General features: G+C 34.5%; 1 long non-coding RNA gene across 1 annotated transcript; it reads left to right on the forward strand.

Moving 5' to 3' along the window:
• Positions 1 to 14,418: 14,418 nt before the first annotated feature.
• LOC132060905 (uncharacterized) lies at positions 14,419 to 16,067 on the forward strand. Its single transcript, XR_009416060.1, has 3 exons — positions 14,419 to 14,491; positions 15,215 to 15,279; positions 15,574 to 16,067. It is a non-coding gene; the product is annotated as an uncharacterized LOC132060905 (long non-coding RNA).
• Positions 16,068 to 18,031: the final 1,964 nt, after the last annotated feature.

The following is an 18,031-nucleotide window of genomic DNA, read 5'->3' on the forward strand; positions in this document are numbered from 1 at the left end:
TGCTGTCAAGTTGGAAATCAATATGGGAGATATGTGTTCAAGCGCATGGATGCACGTGATTGACGCAAAGACCTCATATAATATTTTGTTAGGAAGGCCATGGATACACGAAAACAAAGTGGTTCCATCCACCTACCATCAGTGCTTTAAATACTTTGAAGATGGGGTCCAAAAGAAGATAGTTGCTGATGATGAACCTTTTGCTGAGACAGAAGCACACTTTGCAGATGCAAAATTCTACTTGAAGAGCCGTGTCTCGAAATGAGGTTAAAGTTGATAACGCGATGCCAATGAAAAAGGTTGATATTGCAAAGAAGGTTGATATAGCAGCTGGGAAGTTGAAGGTTATAGTTGAAAAGGATCAAGCGCTTTCTAACATAAGCAAGGTACCCAAGATAAACATGGCATCTTCAAGCAAGAAAGCTACTTCTTTTCATCACTATGTTCCAAAGGCGGAGAAGGGTGAAGGCCAGTCTTCTGAGTTGCAGGGTAGTGTGTTAAGTGGGTTGACCTTTCCTATGAAGCAAATTGATGCAATCAAATCATCTTAAAAAATGGTGGAAGGATTTGTCAAATCATCCAACCGAAGTTCACACGAATCACTTCCTGAAAAGCGCACAGATGAGGGTTTTGACCCAAACGCCTACAAGTTATTGGCGAAAGCTGGATACAATCCCAATGAGCCTTCTAAATTAGGGAAGCTCCCACCAGAAGTTGTTGGAAAGAGAAATCATAAACTAAAACCTACTCAGAGGATAATGATAGAGAAAGGCTATGCTGTCAAATAATCACGTGAAGGTTTAGGTTACGGACAACCTTCACCAGTCCGCATCTCTATGAGAAGGGCAACCAGCAACTATATTACCACTAAAGAAGAGTTGACATCGTCTAACCAAAGGCTTTCTGTGTTTGATCAGCTTACCAACCCAACTCCAAGGACTTCAGTGTTTGATAGATTGGGACCATTGAAGAAGAAACACAAGTGCCAAGGGAATAATAGAAGGATGGAAGCGCCCTTTTATGCTCAAAAGCAAAACATTTTCGAGGATTGCCCAAGTTTGATTCCTTCTAGAATGAGGCGAGAAACAAAACTTGTAGTCTCATGTGGAGAGGTCCTCAAAGCAAAAACACATACCATAATCCATACCAAGGAGCGTGATGAAGATGAGAAAAGTGTAGGATCATCATATCACATCACAATCTGGGACGAACAAAGCGCTACGCTTCATTCAAGAGTTGAGGAAAAGTTTGTTGATATTCATGCATGTCATCACATATCTTTCAATGATGGCGATCCCCAAGAAGATGAAGACGTTGAAGATGCACCTCCTGAGTTTGAGGAAGGGGTAAAGACGACTGTTGATGCATTAAAGGAAGTTAATCTTGGAACTGGTGAAGACCCAAGGCCCACATATGTAAGTGCCTCACTAAATGTTGATGAAGAGAACAAATATGTTGAGCTACTTATGGAGTTCAAAGATGTTTTCGCTTGGAGTTACAAGGAGATGCCAGGATTAGATCCCAAAGTTGCAGTTCATCGTCTCGCCGTAAAACGAGGTACTCGTCCTGTTAAGCAAGCTCAACGTCGCTTTAGATCTGAACTAGTTCCCTTGATTGAAACTGAAGTGAACAAACTCATTGAGGCGGGTTTCATTCGTGAAGTTAAGTATCCCACATGGATTTCAAGCATCGTACCTGTAAGAAAGAAGAATGGCCAAATCCGAGTTTGTGTTGACTTTAGGGATCTTAACAATGCATGCCCTAAGGATGAATTTTCTCTTCCAATCCCTGAGCTTATGATTGATGCCACGACTGGATATGAGGCAATGTCTTTCATGGATGGTTCGTCTGGGTACAATCAGATTCGCATGGCACCAAAGGATGAAGAACTTACTGCCTTCCGCACTCCTAAAGGTATATATTACTACAAGGTGATGCCTTTTGGTTTAAAGAATGCTGGTGCTACTTATCAACGAGCCATGCAGAACATCTTTGATGACATGCTACATAAAAACGTCGAGTGTTATGTTGATGACTTGGTGGTGAAATCAAGGGAGAGAGATGACCACTTGAAAGATTTAAGAATGGTGTTCGAACGGCTTCGACGATACCAACTCAAAATGAATCCTTTGAAGTGCGCCTTTGGAGTTTCTTCTGGAAAGTTCCTCGGCTTTATCGTCCGACAGCGAGGGATCGAAATTGATCAAGCTAAGGTCGATGCTATTCTAAAGATGCCCGAACCTAAAGATATCCATGAGTTAAAAAGCCTGCAAGGAAAGTTGGCATACCTTAGGAGGTTCATCTCAAATCCAGCTGGGAGATGTCAGCCATTCAGTCGTCTTATGAAGAAAGATGTTCCTTTCGAATGGGACCAAGCACACGCACGAATGCTTTCGAGAGCATCAAATCTTATTTGATGAAGCCTCCAGTACTTGTAGCTCCCATACCTGGAAAACCGTTGATATTATATATTGCGGCACAAGAAAGGTCAGTAGGAGCACTTCTAGCCCAAGAAAACGATGAAGGGAAAGAAAATGCACTTTATTACTTGAGTAGAATGATGACACCGAACGAGATAAATTATTCACCTATAGAGAAGTTATGTCTGGCACTTGTATTCTCAATTCAGAAGATGAAGCATTACTTCCAAGCTCATGTGGTGCGAATCATCTCGAAAGCAAATCCTATCAAGTTTGTTATGTCCAAACCCGTCCTAAGTGATCGGTTAGCAAAGTGGTATTTCCAATTTCAGCAATTTGAAATTGTGTATATTTCTCAAAAGGCGGTAAAAGAACAAGTGCTAGCCAACTTTTTGGCCAACCATCCATTCCGGATGATTGGGAGTTATCCAGATGAGCTACACGATGAAGATGCAATGCTTGTGGAAATTCAACCTCCTTGGAAAATGTACTTTGATGGTGCTTGTGACATTGTGAAGGAGTGTTTGTCACTTGGAATAGTGTTTGTCACTTCCTTAGGGGAGGTCTTGCCATACTCCGTCACTCTAACACAACACTGCTCCAATAATGTTGTTGAATATCAATTACTCATACTTGGGCTCGAAATGGCAACACATGAAGCAATTACAGCTACAAATTTTTGGAGATTCCAAGTTGGTGATCAATCAAGTTTTGGGTAGTTATGAGGTCAAGGTCCGCCGAGTTGCTGCCATATCGCAACTACGCTCAGAAATTGATAGGTTGGCTTGGAGAGGTGACTATTCAACATGTTCCTAGAAAGGAAAATAAAAAGGCTGATGCATTAGCAGCTCTAGCTTCTGTATTAGTATCACCTAATCAAATGCAAGTCGTCATTTGCCAGAGATGGGTAGTACCACCACCAAATGAATGTGAAGAAGAAGTTGAGCATGCCATCACCACTTCGGAGGTTGAAATTGAAGATTGGTGACAACCAATAATTGATTACTTGTGTTATGGGATATTGCCAGAAAATCTTCGAAGGAAGACAGAAATCCGACGGCGAGCCCCTCGTTTCCTTTACTATAAGAATACACTCTACAGAAGATCATTTGATGGAGTACTCTTACGTTGTTTGGGGGCAGATGAGTCCGTTCAAGCCATGCAGGAAGCACATTCTGGAGTATGTGGGGCGCATCAATCTGGGCCAAAACTTCATTTTCATATAAAAAGAATGGGGTATTATTGGCAAACTATGGTAAAGGATTTCTTGGATTACGCTCGAAGGTGTAAAACTTTCCAATTCCATGCTAATTTCATACATCAACCACCGGAAGTATTGCACCTGACCGTTGCTTCATGGCCATTTGAAGCTTGGGGTTTGGATGTTGTTGGGCCATTGCCGAAGTCTTCTAGGGGACATTTATACATTCTGGCTGCAACTGATTACTTCTCGAAATGGGCTGAAGCTGTTTCTCTTAAAGAAGTAAAGAAAGAGAATGTGGCAAACTTCATCCGAGTCAATATTATCTATCGTTTCGGCATTCCTCGATATATATTGACAGATAATGGCAAGCCATTCGATAACAAGTTGATGACTAAGGTTTGTGACCTTTTTGGCTTCAAGCAACGTAATTCTTCTATGTATTATGCTTGCTTGCCAATAATGGCCTCGGCCGAAGCATTTAACAAGACACTCGCAACTTGTTGAAGAAAGTCGTCTCCAAATCTAAGAGAGATTGGCATGAAAGAATGGAAGAAGCTCTTTGGGCATACGGGACCACCTATCGCACACCAACAAGCGCGACTCCTTATTCGCTTGTTTATGGAGTTGAAGCGATCCTTCCACTTGAGCGTCAAATCCTATCATTGCGGCTTGCTATTCAAGAAGGACTCAACGATGAAGAAAATGCTAGATTGCGCCTTGAAGAATTGGAAGCTCTCGATGAAAAGAGGCTAGAAGCTCAACAAAGCCTGGAATGCTATCAAGCCCGTCTATCTCGATCTTTCAATAAGAGGGTTCGTCTTAGATGCTTCCAAGTGGGTGACCAAGTCCTTGTTGTAAGAAGGCCAATTATTACTTCTCGTCGATCTGGAAGCAAGTTTTCTGCTAAATGGGATGGGCCATATGTTGTGCAAGAAGTATACTCAAGTGGCGCTTATAAGCTTGTTGACTCAGAAGGCTTGCGGATTGGGCCCATCAATGGGAAATTCATGAAGAGATATTATCCTTGAAGAGAAGAAATACGCTCCTTAAGGCACGAGCATAAACTGCATGTAACTCCTGGCCCGCAAGAGTATAAACTGTGCACGGCCCAAAAAAAAAATGTCCGCTAGGTTGAAAATCTCGAAAGAGGCGGCCTAGGCAAAAGTTAGGACTAAAAAAAAATCACTTTTCTGAACTACGGTATGACTTGATCCTCTTCACCGAGGTACGTAGGCGCTTAGAGTTTTATTCTAAGTTCAGTCGCGAAAAAAAAAACACTCACTTTTTTGAACTACGACATGACTTGATCCTCTTCACCGAGGTACGTAGGCGCTTAGAGTTTTATTCTAAGTTCGATCACTTTTAAAACTACGAAATGACTTGATCCTCTTCACCGAGATACGTAGGCGCTTAGAGTTTTATTCTAAGTCTCATCTATGTTTTTAATAATAATAATAATAATAATAATATTAATAATAATAATAATAAGTTAATTAATAATAATAATAATAATAATAATAATAATAATAATAATCTTAATAATAATAATAATAATAATAATAATAATAATAATAATAATAAATAATAATAATAATAAAATAATAATAATAATAATAATTCTAATAATAATAATAATAATAATAATAATAATAATAATAATAATAATAATAATAATAATAATAATAATAATAATAATTAATAATAACAAGTAATAATAATAATAATAATAATAATAATAATAATAATAATAATAATAATAATAATAATAATAATAAAATCTAGCTTCATAATTTCAATAATAATAATAATCTTAAAATCCATCAAGTCTTTGAAGTTGAAGTTTTAAATCCACCATTTCTAACCAAGTCAAAGTCTTATATATATACAAATTCTTTCAAGTTGAAGTTTCAATTCCACCCTTTCAAATTTACCCTTAAGTCTTAAATTTTCATGCCATAATATGGACTGTGTTTTCAAGTTGAATGATTGTAATCCTTGTCAAAATTGAAGTCTTAAGTCGAAAATATAATCAACAAGCTAGGCATCAGTAAAGTTTCGATGATTAATGGTCTTTGACTAGTGAAAGTCTTTAAAATCGCGTCCTTTCAAGTTGGAGTTTTTGACCGGAAAATGGACATGGCCATGCCTTGAACTAGTTTAGAAGTCTTGAAATCTAAAAAGCAAGTCTTCTTAAGTTGAATTTTCACCCCACTAAAGAATGTCAAAATTTTCATTGAAGTCTTAAATACCCGTCCTTAGTCCTTAAACTAAGTCCTTTAAATCCACCGGTGTCTAGTTTTTTGAAGACGATGTAATGGTCTTTGCCTTATAATCGTAAAAGTCCTTAGCATACACGGTGTAATATTGGCCTTCTCAAAAAAAAAAAAAGTGGAGTTTGACTTAAACGATGTAATGTTCTTTGCCTCAGATAAAAAAGTAAAAGTGCTTAGTATAGACGGTGTATTGGCCTTGCTTCGGACCCAAAAAAGTCTTGGACTTAGATGGTGTAATGTTCTTTGCCTCAGACAAAAAAGTAAAAGTCCTTAGCATAGATGGTGTATTGGCCTTGCTTCGGAACCAAAAATTAAAAAAAGGGTCTTTGACTTAGACGGTGTAGTGATCTTTGCCTCAGACAAAAAGCAAAAGTCTTTAGCATAGACGGTGTATTGGCCTTGCTTCGGGTCCAAAAAAAAAAAAAAGGGTCTTTGACTTAGATGGTGTAATGGTCTTTGCCTCAGACAAAAAAAAGTAAAGGTCTTCGGCTTAGTGTAATGGTCTTTGCATATGGAATAAAAATTCCTCGCCTCAGATGAAGTAATAAATTCTTCGTCTGGGACGTAGTAAACATCGCCTCTGGTGAAGTAATAAATTCTTCACTTCGAGAGAGCAGCAAATTCTTCGTCTCGGATAGAGTAATAAAGTCTTTGCCTCGGACGGAAAAGCAAATTTTCGCTTCGATTGGAGCAGCAAATTCTTCACCTTGGGACGGAATAATAAATTTTTTGCCTTGAACGAAATAATAGCTTCTTTTCCTCAGACGAAATTATAACTTTTTCACCTCGGACGGAGCGGCGATACTGTCACTTGTCTCTTTATTGAACCTGAAAAGGAAGACAAACAAAAGAAAGAGAAATGCAAAAGAATGAAAGGAGCTTACATGCCAAGAGAAACTGATGACACTTAAGTCAATCCAAGTCCTTATCTGAATCATATGTTCAGATAGAGTTGTCAATAATTCGATCTTGCTCTAAATCTTGGATAAGTTAAAGTGCTCTCAGAAGGAGAATTGCACCTCAATACTCATAATTTCCATGTTAATTTTGGCTTATGGAATGCCTCTTGTCCAGCGTACTCTTGTCTTGTGGAAACAAGTGATCCGAACAAAGTAATACAGTGGGGTCGACATGATGTCGTGATGTCGTTCCTCATTTGTTGTTACTCATCGTGAACTATTTCATCTATTTCATTTTGAATACGATGCAGTAAATCTCGATAGAAGGGCCGACATATGTACCACTAATAAATACACATGTGCACATAAAGAATGGACGTGAATCTCAAGGAAATCCGATAGTAATTAGCATCATTATAATCTACTTGCTCCGTGATGAATAGTTCATGAGCACATTTTTTTTTTGCAATAAATCACCAAAAAAAAAGGTGGATCAAAGAAGAAGCATAAAAAGAATATGATGTGAAAATACTTGAATGAAGTCCTCTGCAGTATGCCGTAAGTCCACCAATGGCCCCGTATATATAGGTGGGGAAGGGAGCTTACCCGGATGAAATCAAACTCGTGCTAGATCTTAGAATTCTTGAAAGGCAAGAATTTGATTTCCTATAGACTCTTACAGCTCATAGGAGCGCTGCATATGCCACGTCGATCGGATTAGTCTATAAGATTAATTACACGTGAATATAAACCATTAAGAGATTAGGTTGTTGCAAATTTCGTTGTTGAGGTGTCTCCTAGAAGGACTCATAATTGGATAAATGATCAGTCCCAGCTGACGTAGTGACACACGTGGAGTAGGAAGGGTTTGAAACGAAAATTTAATCCCAACTTGGTCGGCAGTGCAACATGGTCCTACTTGAAGTTGGAAGGCTCTTCTTAGAAAAGTCTAACTAGTACTTGAAAAGTGAATCTCAAGTGATATAGAATTTGACTACAACGGGGATACGAGTGTCAATGAACTCTTTTAGAAGTACATGACTACGTGTTTATAATTCCATCTGACATATAACTAAGTGCAACCAAATTGTTGTACAAATTCAAAAGGAGTTCAGCACTTGAGCTGCTCACTTGGAATAATTTTGTTATTTGATTCGGTGTCAAAAAGAAAAGGGAATGCGGGTGAATAAATATAGAATGAAAAAAAGAAAAAAAGAAGACATATACTTTCTTTTAATAGTACTTCAAGTCTAGTCTTTAAAATATTAATAAGACAAGTCTTGAAGTAGGGGGCATTTGTAGGAATATAAATTTTATTGGATTTAAATCCATAAATTAATTTGGACTATATTAAGTTCAAGAAAATAGTCTAAGGTAAGATTCAATCCCTTTTTATATGTTATGAAGGGTTCATATATGTTGTAGTGTGTAGAAAAGGATAAAACTCATGAGAATATGGAAGTTTGCATGATGGTGCATACATATACATGTGGCCGTGTGCATGTGTTGTTGTGTAGATAAAGATGAGTTAATTTTATGTAGTATTCTAGTTGAGGTTGTTGTGAACTCTATATTGGAAATGAAAGTTTAATGAATTTGCTTGACGTTGGAAATGTGGAAGGTGGCCGAATGGGGTATAGGTGTGAAACAATTGGATTGAATTCATGTAGTAGTTTGATTGTTGTTGTGTTGTGAATTCCATGATGGAAAATGTATGGAAACTATAAGCTTAGTGTGTTAGTGTTAGCCGTGGTATATTGTGTAAGAAAAATGAAAAAGTTTCTACGTGGTAATTTGATTGTTGTCGATATGTATTCTACGACAAAAATGAGAATTTGATGATTTAAATTGATGTTGGAATGATTACGGGCTGATTTGAAGCCTAATGTGATCTTGGCGTCGTTTCTTTAATTGTGAAAACAATGTTGTTAATATGTGTGTTGTTGTGATGGTTTATGTGATGAAAATGAAGGTGTTGGATGATTCGAGGTTGGAGTTGAAACCGATTGTGAACTATTGTGAAAGTTAGTATATTGGTAACATAGCTCTTGCATTGGTGTGAATGGTGTTGTTATTGATAATGTGGCGAGTTTCATTCTCGGGTTTGTTGTTGTTGAATTGGCCGAGTTAAATTCTCGGGGACGGCGCATTTACAGGGGAAATGCTGCCGAAATTTCTGTAGACAAATGCTAATTCAAGATTTGAATTCTTAAAGACTTTAATTAATGTTTGGCAAATGTGACCATTTGTAGATTTTTGGAGGATTTGGAAATTGAATTTGGAATAGCGTAAGCGGCGGAAAAAGGTATGTAAGGCTTACCCTTTCTTTCTCTTGGCATGTCCTAGATATACTAGGCTTGAATTTGGACCTTGGGGACAACTCTACTCTTCGGAATCCACGTCCGAAATTGCCCCTTTTCTTTCAGTAGAATTGAATCAATTATGTTGCTAATGGTTGGAAAAGTTGTCTAAACATCTAGAACTTGAACAAATGGGACCCGACTACCTTAAAACTATCACGAATGATATTATGAAGTGTAAAATACGTAAATTGGGTACGCCACCTCATTTGACCCGAGGTGGGCCCACAATCCTTGAGACCTATGTATATTGTTCTATTTGCCTTATTTCCGTACGATAATTAATGGAAACCTTTGGCTAATGTTCCGAGTTTGTTATAAGTATTTGATAACTCAGATGTGAGTATTCGGTTCGGCTATTCGGCATAAACGCTTGATTGTACGAATGATGCGATTTGAATATTTTGATATAAGCATTACGATATAAATTATTACGATATAAATATTCTGATATAAGTATTAATGGTATAAGCCTTCCGATATGAGAATTTCGACATAATCAATGCGTTTTGAACATTTGGTATAAGTATTTTGTACGAGTATTCCGATATAAGTATTCCGATATAAGTACTCTATTATAAGTATTCGGACGTGAGTCTTCGATACGAGTATTTTGATATGAGCATTCTCTTTTAAGCCTTAATGTTCTTCATGTACGATTTCGGATCGCTTGAAAAGTCCGAAGAGGTTTACGTATTTCAAACGTTTATAACTTTTACGATACCGGCTCGGAAGAACACGAAACTCGTTTGCGAGCCTTCGAATGTTGGTAAGTGTACGTATTCATCGAGTCTGGATTTACGTGCATATGGTTTCTCACGACTCTGCTCGTGCATGGCTCAATGTATCTTTCACTGAGTCCCGGGCCAGGGCATGTTATGTTCTCGTGCGTACTCTACGATATGATTAAATTCCCGAGTCCGGGCCGGAACATGTTCTCGTGCGCATTCCATTGCATTATTCACCGAGTCCCTCGTACTGCGGCGGGACACGTTATCCGTATGTATTTATGATTTGATGGTACGGGATGGCGGCCGGGATGGCACATGATGATTATTCACCGAGACCCGATGAAAGTAGGCCGGGACACGTTATGTATATTTGGTACATGATTCTGACATGCATGATTCCATATTACCGAGTCCCTTAACAAAGGGCCGGGACACGTTATATGCATATGTGATCTATGATTTTGACATGCATTGATGAGTCTATCCACCGAGTCCCTCACAGGAGGGCCGGGACACGTTACACGCATATAAGATATGTTACTTTGGCATATGATGATTTTGTTCGTCGCGTCCCTTAAGTAAAGCGGGGTTACGTATCCGTGTAAATTCTATATGATTGATATTCATAATCTAATGCTGTCGGAAAGTAAGCACGTGCGGTTCTACGCTCGGTATTCCATCCGCTATATGACCTCATCCGAATATTCTCGTACGTTTCCGTATTCGTGCAGCTCGTATAAGAAGTCATCTGAGCATTCTGTGCGTTCGGTATTCCGTCCGATACATAATCTTATCTGAATAATCTGTACGTTCTGTACTCCGTCTGACGTGTGACATCTCCGGTGCACTCTGTATTTTCTGCACCTCTTCGGACATGCGGTCTGTGATTGTAAAATAAGCATTTTGGTACTCTGGTTGACCTACTTACTTTCTGTACCTTTTCTGGCATATGAGACAGGTATGTATGGATTGTGTCTGAAAGGTAAGTGTCTGGTATTCTGAGTAGTGTATGCACCTGGTAGTTCTGTCTGTTTCAGTTATAGTTCTGTTTCTTTGTGTTGCATGCCTTGCATACTCAGTACATATTCCGTACTGACCCCCTGTCTTCGGGGGCTGCGTTTCATGCCGCGCAGGTACTCCCAGATGATTAGCAGCCGTTATAGAAGATGTACCAGCTGGATTGGCAGCTCCATTTGCTCCTGGAGTGTTGCCGAGTTAGAGTTTGTATGATATGCTTTCTGTATGGATGTTAGAGACTTTGCAGACAGCGTCGTGGGTGTTGGTTGTCAGTTTGTAAGCGGCCCCATCAGCCGATACGTTATATGTGTTGGTTCTGTTTGACTACAGAGTTTATGTAATTTGAAAGCAACGAAAATAATTATTTCTGAAAGTTGTATTTTGTATTTTATCTTTATTAGAAAAAATTTATGTGCGAAACAAGAGTCTGTGGGTTCGCTCGGCTCCGGACGTGGGGTCGGGTGCCCATCACACCCCAATAAGGTTAGGGTGTGACAAAGTGGTTCGATTGGGTTAATCATCCAATTTTAAATACATTGGGCTAGCCCATTTAATTGAGCTCCAAATGATGAGCCCACTTTAATAGCCCAAGGTCCAAATAGCTATTAGCCCATTTTAAAATTCAGGCCCATGCCAAATGTCAAATGAGGTGGCAATCCAGGCCAAATTAATGAGCCAATGAAATCATGCCAAGTGTACGGATGACATGCTCTGGCCAATCAAATCACAGAGCTACACCTTCCCTAAAACTATAAATAGGGGTCCTCATAACTCACAAAGAGGGAGGAATTTAGAACAAGAAGCAAGAAGAGAGCTCGTGGATCAAAGTCTACATATTTCTCTACAAGCTACAAGTTCAAGCATTCAAGCAATCAAGTTCAAACTCAAGCTCAAGTTCAAGATTAAGAACGAAGAGAAATATCAAGGCGTTCAAGATCAAGTTACTTGTTCGTGACAAATACCAAATTCAAATTCAAATAAGAAGATTCAAGATCAAGCTGCTGAAGCCCTTGAATCCAAATCAAATTCAAGTTTCAACATAGTTTACATTATTGTTGGAGAATCAGAGGATTATATAGAGATTGTAACACTCAACATTCTTGAAATCAAATACTACATTTTGTTACTCAATTTTCCTGTCTTGATTATTTATTTTTCTAAGACCCGGAAATTTGTTGGTTACAGTGCTGTCACTCTAGGTTTGTATTATTGTGACCCTTTGCATTGAATGCGGGTATAGTACACAGCATTAGCACGCATCTCATATTCTCTCTCGCGAGATGAACCAATTCACATGTTAATTTAGCGACATGAGGAAGAAATGATTTTTTGATCTTTTTTTAGTTTTATGATCTTTTTATAAGAAATTTTATTTTTTACATATAAGAGATTTGAAAAAAAAATATATAAAAGATTTGAAAAAGATTTTTTTTTTATTCAAATTGGAAGAGGCCAAGAGATCTTATTTTCTTAATTATAGATATAGAAATTTTCTTATGTGATAATTAATATAAATAAATTATGACGTGGCAATTAATAATAAAATAATTTTATAGATAAACCTTATTATTTTAAAAGGATATCTTTTTATAGGAGTGTTACTGTAATGTTTGAAAAATGTACAACCTAAAGTACTTTTTATGATTAATACTCACATAAGTCAAACACTACTAAAAAATATTACTCCCTCCGTCCCAAAAAGATTGTCCTCTTTTGACTTGGCACAAAATTTAAGAAATAAAGGAAGACTTTTGAAATGTGTGGTCCAAAACAAGCCTTAGATATTTATGTGGTTGTAAATCATCTCATAAAGTTAAATTGTTTCTAAATATAGAAAGGGAACAATTTTTTTGGGACAAACTAAAAAGGAAAGGAGAACAATTTTTTTGGGACAGAGGGAGTACTATTTTCCCACTAAAAAAATATTCAGTGCCTATTCCCACTAAATATCGGTGGAAAAAATCTAAACATTAGTCTTTTCACACAAAAAAAAATTAAAAATTTTCCCAACGTTTCAATGGAAACCTGTTTCCATCATGTGTCTTCCCAGTGAACTAATTCGGCGGAACTGATGTAAAAAAAATCATGTTTTATAATACAAACTTGTCACTGAATATCGGTAGACAAAGTCTCTGTTTCTAGTACTGAAAATTTTATGTATATTATTTTGTGTGAAATATAATTAGAATAACAGTACATGTATGAGTAATGTATCAACTAAAAAAACAACACAACAAAGCTAACCCTCTTGATAGTAAATACTTTCTCTGTCTCAATTTATGTGACACTATTTGATTTGGCACGGAGTTTAAGGAAAAAAAAAAGGAAGATTTTCTAAATTTGTAGTCCAAAACAAGCCGAAGATATTTGTGTGGCTATAAATCATCTCATAAAGTTAAATTATTTCTAAATATAAAAAGGTAGACATTCTTTTTGAGACAGACTAAAAAGAAAAGTGTCACATAAATTGGGACAAAAGTGTACACATTATTTTATTAGTTTAGAAAGCAAATAAATTTAAGTTATACAAAAGCACCGTCCTTTTTAATTACTTGCAATTTGAAGGATTATAGTTTATCCGGAGAAGTGCTCATAACTAGAGGTTGTAATTCCTTCAAACATATCTATATCTATATCTATATCTATATCTATATATATATAATAGGAAAAGTATAAGCAATGTGGTTAAGCCAAGTGGCAAGCTAATAACAAGCCACTTGGCAAATTTAAGACCAAGTTAATAAGTTATGTAATAATTTTTTTGAATTCAAAGATAAACATTTCAACTAAAATATTAGCATCTAAATTTGATTAGTTATCAAATTTAAATTGAAAGATAAATCTTGCAAACCAAGCGTAGTTACTCGGATGTTATGATTTACTAAAGATAAATCACCTCAAACCTTATCTAGCTTCAAAATTCCATACGTGTGAAAGTAAATATAAAATTAAAACAATTAAAGTAAGAGTATTTTCCTTTTGTAGTAAAATAACGTTTTATTCTTCATAAACAACCCACGATTTTTTTTTCTCTTCTCCTTCTTATTTGCTTTGTTGTTTTAACTTTGTATCTATCCAAATCAGTACTAAACAATTGAAGTTTATACATTTAAAAATTATTACAGTTTACAGTTTTATAAGTAGAATCCATATAATTTAGGGTGAGTAATCTGCAAATTAGGATAAATTTATCAGAATTAGGACAAAATTTAAAAATTGTTATAAAAGTTTTGAATTGATATATGAATCTTTTGATAAAGTTTTAAAAATTGAATTTAATGCCTACTGCTTAAAATTAAGTGATTACAATTTCTTAGCTTTATCTTTAACAATTACGTAATTTTAGGACTTATCAAACTCAGATATCTTTTTCAAAAAGAGTTATTATTAATCAAACACCGAAAGGATAAGTCCAAACTTGAAGACAAATATCTTTATAATTCTTTATTATTATCATAATTCTTAATGCTTATCTACATCTAACTCTATATATATGGTCTAATAGTACCTTACCTTCAAGGACGTATTTAATTTGAATTTTGGTAGGTCTAGGGTTCTTGGAGGAAACTTGCTTATTTAATAGTGTTGTAAAATGTGCTTAATTTACGGAATTCGATATTGTTATTTATTTGTTAATTTTTAGCTTTTATTTACTCTATGATTGATAAGTGGATATTCATATGGTACTCAATATTGGCACAAACAACTAACTCATCTTGGATTTTCATTTCAGCTATCAATTTGACTTGAGTAGATTTACTTTGGTTTAATGAAAGAAGTTGTCCGTATTGTTTCTTTATTTTTATATTGTTGATCTTTTTGTTTAATACATGTTTCATTGTACATTTTGCTTACTGCAATTGATTTGTTGATAGAGGTAGCCTGAAAGTATGTAGTAGAAGAAATTGAAGATATGATTTATTCATACGTTGAGAAGTTAATAATATGCTAAGAGGCAGAGAATATCTATGTTGTCAGCCAATAGTTAATTTTATTTGTACAGTTTTAGAGATGTTAGAGTAGAAATCAGAGAATTATTAGAGCCTCTGATGCTATTGCTTTGTTTTTAATTTTTGCGCCAGACACTTGATAGGAATTGACCAAGAAAAAGTTGGTTAATTCTTGCACTCTAGCCAATCAGGATATCACAACATCCGATGCATAAAGATTTCTCAAAATAGATCTTAGGATCCTATGTTTTCAAAATGTATATTTAAATTTTAAATAACTACTTAAATAATGTTTATGAGTATGTGATTGTAGTTTTCGTATGCTTATATCTTATATAATTTTTTTTTTTTGACGTATAGGTTTTCTAAAATGCATAAAGAAAGTATAGATTATGTACATCAAAATTCTCCGAATAATTATGAAGGTATATTTTTATGCTTTATTTTTATTTTTTATTTTTTATTTTTTACAATTAACATAACATTATCTTTTGTTACAGATGTAACTACGTGATCTGAAGTTTCCATTGATACAATATATACAAATATTTCACAAATGCGAAATGAATATTTGAAACATAAACAAGCATAATCGAGAATCGAAATATATAAAGGAGTTTTACCAAATTGCCAACGTATATTTACATGCTTGATTTAGTTTTTTTATTATTATTTTCTTTTTGTTACAATTAACTTTAAATATTTATCTTTTGTCACAGATGTAACTAAGGATTCTGAAGTTTCCATAGATATGATGTATGCAAATATCTCACAAATGCGAAATGAATATATGAAAAATGAACAAGCACGATAGATAACCGAAATATATAAAGGAGTTCCACTAGATCACTCGTGGAAGGAATGACTGAATATATTATGAATGTACAAGAATTACTTTTGGCGTTATCCACTATTTTAGGAGCACTGCGCAAATAAAAGCTTAATTTGTGTTACATTATTCTGTTTGTTTTTATTTTTCTCTTTGAATACTAAGTTATTTTTTTATTATGATTACATGTATCTCTTTTCCCTTTATATATACAGAGAGATAGATTAGCATTTTCAGAAAGTTGTATCTATTATTTTGGTACAAGTAACCTTATTTAATAAATAATTAGAAAAAGGTGGATTGAATAAAACTGAAGCATATATGTTTTAGAATTTTGAATGTTTAAGTATCTTTTATTATTTTCTTTCAAAATTACAATAATAGTAAGTGGCTACTTTTCTCCACTAATGAAAAAAATCAATTTTTCTTCTGAAAAAAAAAAAAGGAGATGTTTGATCAAAAGACAAAGTTTAAGACAAAGTTTACTTATTAAGTTATGTCATAACATAAATTTGAATTGGAAGTTAAAGTTTTTAATCTATGGATAGAATTTTTGAATTTAAATTGTAAATGTAACTTTGTTTTAATATAAATTGCATTATAAACTTTTGAACGGATAAGAAGCTAATAGCCTGTTAGGCTAAGCATCTAAAATCAGCTTATTTTAAAAAGTATTTTTTTAAAAAAAAGCACTTTTGGCGAAAATCAGTTTGTGTTTGGCCAATTAATTATAAAAGTACTTTTGAATAGCAATTAGTGTTTGGTCAAGCTTTTAAAAAGTGTTTCTATTTGTATTTTTCTCAAAAGTACGTTTAAAAAAAGTGCTTTTGGGCAAAAGCGATTTTTTAGCTTCTGAAAAACTGCTTCTGCTACTCCCCAGAAACACTTATTTTTTTTCAAATAAGTACTTATTGAAAAAATAAGTACTTTTGGGGGGAAAATTAGCTTGGCCAAACAGGCTATAAGTATTGAATATTGAATCAATATCAACTACTCCTACTCCTACATAAAAGCTAAGTATTGTTGCTGAGTTCTTTTTACTTAGGTAACTTATCATTTTATTTGAAGAAATTAGATTCAAATGGTAACATAATGAATAGATTTGAATACTAAATCTTTTACTAACTTTTGTAAAAATTGAAGTTTTTTCTAACGGACAACAGTAAAAAAGAATGAAAAGATAAAGGAAGAAACGTAGGGTAAGAGTAAAAATGCAAGCTAAGGAATAGAAACAAATTGATCTTCTTTTATTTCGTTTCTTTTGAGTTTTAAAAAAATTGATTTGATCTCATCATTCCCGGATATTTCTATCAATTCAATATATCGGTTATAAGATATCTCATAATCCTATCTTTTTTAATATGCATTGTATTTAAAATATATATATTTATATATATTTAACAAACTAATATGATATTTGAATTTGAATTTAAATGAAATTTGATTTGGAGTGAAATTCCAACTTCTCTAACCTCTTTTATATATACTCCTACATTGATACATCATGTCAGGCTTCCTTCTCTTTCTTACTGATCGTTGACTCTATTCGTGAATTATGTTTACTGCACTGATGAGTGATGGTCACTGAATTATTTTTTCTGTCTACTATATCTTGGCGTGAACTCAAGCAAATAATATTTTTCAGTTTAATTATTCTGATTTTGTTTGTTTGATTTTTAGTAAATACGAATACATTCTATAAATTTAAAAAAATCAATTTTTAGTTTACGTGTTTTTATTATTGTTTAAGGATGGTGATGGTTTATCTATTTAATCCAATTTTGGAGGACTTTCGAATGAATTACCTAAAGGAGGAAAGAAGATTTAGAAAGTGGTAACTCAATAGCTTTTGTTCAATAAAAAATATCATTTCTTAATTATTATTTATTGACATATTTTAAGCGTTTTCTTCGTTCTAGTCTACATAACTGTTTTTCCTACTACTTCTTGATTAGCACAAAAATTTTCATAGATCATTCTACCCACTTATGTTGCACCTGTAAGTAGTTATATATTTATTTTTTTAGCTTGCTATCTCTTATATTTCTCTTTATTAGTTTTCTTTTAGTTCTAACACATTCAGGACAAGCTTGACACGTTAACAATAATTATAGTTTATTTTTTGATACCGTATGAAATTAAGCATTTTTTAATTTGTTGTGAATGTGAGATCTAATTGAATTTAAAATTGATACTTTGTGATTATTGAGAGAAGTATTAAATTTAAATTGATGTAAACTCATTCTTCTCGGCAGAATTGATTAGATACCTATATATGGGAATGCATAGAAGAAAATTGAAAAGAAGTTGAGTAAAATTTTTGAATTGATATATTAAAGTTTTTTCAA

This window comes from Lycium ferocissimum, chromosome 6 (genome assembly GCF_029784015.1).
Source record: "Lycium ferocissimum isolate CSIRO_LF1 chromosome 6, AGI_CSIRO_Lferr_CH_V1, whole genome shotgun sequence".
NCBI classification, from domain to species: Eukaryota; Viridiplantae; Streptophyta; class Magnoliopsida; order Solanales; family Solanaceae; genus Lycium; species Lycium ferocissimum.